Genomic DNA, 3,381 nt, shown 5'->3' with positions numbered 1-3,381 from the left:
TTGCAGTGCACCTTGTTGGCATGGGAACGGGGGAGGGGAGGTTTCCTCTCCTCTCCTGGTGGTACTGCTGCTGCTGCTGCTGCTGCTGCTGCTGCTGCTGCTGCTGCTGCTGCTGCTGCTGCTGCTGCTGCGCAATGAATGAATTCATCAGCAGTCCAGTAATAGTACCCAATGCTATCCCTTATGCTTGTGTCTCCCCTTGTGCCGGTGACACAAGCAGTATCACCAGATACCTATGTATCGCACACACCTTCTGCAGAGCTGTACAGAGAGTACCAGGTTGTCTGTCACTGATCTAGGTGGAGAAATTCCCCATAGCTCGCTGGGCAACTCCTAATACCCCTCTAATCCAGGCCTCTGTTAATTTATACATGGTCTGTGTCTGGCTAAATGCAATACCATCACTGGACCACTTCTCTACTTTTATGATATTGGTAGTACATCAACCCCCTATATTTTATTTGATAAATGGATAAGGTCACTGGGATTTGGTTTATTATTATTAGTGTTTTTTTGATGACGCCGCACGGGTTCAGCAGCACCTGACGAAGTACAAAAATGAGTCCGATGTCAGTGGCGGGGAAGAGAGGCCATGCTGTTGCTGCAGCATAGCCTTTGTTAACAAGAACCTTCACCAGGGGTGTAAGCACCAGAGGCAATGGAGACTCCTGCCTCTGGGCTCCAAACCCTGAAGGGGAACCTGCATTTACAGCAGCACCTGTGTGGCACACAGCAGGATCCAAGTGTGACCGATGCTCTTCAAACTGAGCTTCGGCATAGTTATTTGGATCTCCAGTATACCTGCAGTCCTGCTAACACTTGCAATAGGGGACAGGACATCTCCCACCTGGTACAGCTCAGCCTGTGCTGTAGCAAGCGACTGTGCACCTTCTGTGGGCTGTGGGCAATATGCTGGTTTTACCAGGACACCTAGCGGTGATGGCTGGTTTTTCAGCCATCATCGCCAAGTGTGTGCAGCAGCCAGGCTAAAGATGAAAGTCTTTCAGTCCTGCTGACAACCAGCTCCCTCCCCCTGTTCATACTCACACCCCCCACTCCAACACTGCCGCCTGCCTCTCCTCCGTCTCCAATGCTGCACCAATCTCTGCTCCACTCCCCCGCCCGGACATACACCCGGCAGGACTCCCCGCCCCCCGGCTGACTGGCCTGCTCCTGCTACATGCAGCATAACGCAAGTTATGCCACTGACCACCAATGAAGTTGTTTTAAGGCAGTAATATATGCATTGCTAACACATGACAGCAATGTATATATTACTGCACCACTAGGCACCAATTAATTTGTTTTATGGTAGCATACCTCCCAACTTATGAAGTTGGGAGGTCGGGACGTTCGCGCGCTCCCGAAAAGGGGGCGTAGCCTCACGGGGTGACGCGAACTCCGGCCACGCCCCCGTTTTCGCCGCTCGTCGGCGCTGAACAGACGCTGTGCATATGCGCACAGCGTCTATTCTCGGCAAGCTGGGGGGGCTCCCAACTGTCCCCCCCACCGCGGGACAATGGCGGCCCCGTGCGGGATGCGGGAACGTCCCCGAATATCGGGACGTTCCCACGGTAAGCGTGACAGTTGGGAGGTATGTGGTAGTAATATATACATTGCTGGCACATGCCAGCAATGTATATATTACTGCACCACTGGGCACCAACGCATTTTTTTTATGGCGGTAAAAGTATACCCATGTATACGTTACCACCGCCCCTTGCCACCAATTTATATTTTACCACCCATCTAGGATGACTCCAGACCAGGGCCGGCGCTTCCATTAGGCAGCTGCCTATGGGCGCCGGAACCTGAGGGGCAGTCAGCTGTCACTGCATAGTGGAAAAAAGACAGCCTCAATCCATCCTCTGTTTGCTACCCTGTATCCATCAACCCACCGGCTACCCTGCATCCATCCAAATGCCTGCCCGCTCATCCGCTACCCTCCATCCGCACCTCTCCATCTGCCCACATGCCCACTTCCCTCCATCCTCCCGCCCTGCTACCAGCAGCACCTGCCTCCTGGGTCCACACAGTCAGCAGGCTGCCAGGGCCGGAAGCAATGGTGACTGCCCACAGTGCCAGACACGGACAGGGGCATCTGGCAGCCGGCCAGCACCTAGAGCGAATCCCCCACCAGCACTTTTATGATAGCTGAGGGGAGTTGGGGGATGTCGGGCAAGAGCAGCCTAGCAGCCATTTATATATAAAAAATATATATATATAGGAGTGGGCCACTGTCTGGGAATCTCTCAACGCAAAGGTGGTAACCCTAATTTTATTATGGCAGTAACCTATACATGGATTTCTTCCTACATGCATGGCTGCAATTAAAATTGTGACTCGAGCACATGGGCGGAATTTCCCCGGACAGGGCGACGTTTACCCGATCACCAGTCACCGTATATACACAGCCCAGTAATCAGAAATGCACTGAATAAAACAGCCCCTGCCCACTACTTTGGTGACAGATATATCTATCACAGATTTTGGCAAAGTCTTTTGAAATGAAAATCTTCTTGTGTGTATGGGCCTTTAATTGGATTAAGTGAGTATTAGGATTGCGATGCTAATCCCCTACTCTATTGTTATTCTATGTATTGTATTGCTGCTGAGAACAATAGGATAGCCATGGTGAGCCACAGTAAATACAGTAGTACAATGTAAGGATTCAGTATTGAATCCCGGCGGTCGGGATCCCGGCGTTCAGAAACCCTGACGCCGGAATCCCGACAGCCGAAATGCCGACAAGGGGGGACGTGGATCGCCCCCCCTTGCGGGCTCGCTGCGCTCGCCACGCAGCGGGCCCGGTGCCTCGCTACGCTCGGTGGACACCCACGGAGGGAGAATGTGTCGGCATTTCGGCGGTCGGGATCCCGACCGCCGGGATTGTAACTGCATCCCCAATGTAAATATGCTTGGGATAGGCATATTGATGTCCTTACATAAAATAAGGATCAAATATGGTTTGAGGTAACATGTTTAAAAAAGGGGCAGACTAGATGGGCCAAGTGGTTCTTATTTGCCATCACATTCTATGTTTCTATGTTTATGTTTCTATGACACACTACACGAGATAGTAAGAGGGAAAAGCACATGAGGTGAGTTAATTTGGGAACCGCGCCAGATTGCCTATACACATTAGGTGATGTAATGAAGGATGGAGCGACATCTGTACTGGATTGTATGTGATCTCTTCTGGTATGTGATCTGCAATGTGCAGCACGGCCAACCGGACATTGGGGGTTATTCAGACCTGATGGCAAAGCTGCTGTTTTCTTGGAGAAAACCATGGGCCCGATTCAGACCTGATCGCTGCTGAGTGAATTAACAGCGGTCAGCAATCAGGTAGATGCCATCCCACTATAGTGAAATCTCACA

Source organism: Crinia signifera, chromosome 6 (assembly GCF_055691185.1).
Source record: "Crinia signifera chromosome 6, ASM5569118v1, whole genome shotgun sequence".
NCBI lineage: Eukaryota > Metazoa > Chordata > Amphibia > Anura > Myobatrachidae > Crinia > Crinia signifera.
The sequence above is the reverse complement of the archived record's forward strand: the minus strand, read 5'-3'. Positions refer to the sequence as shown.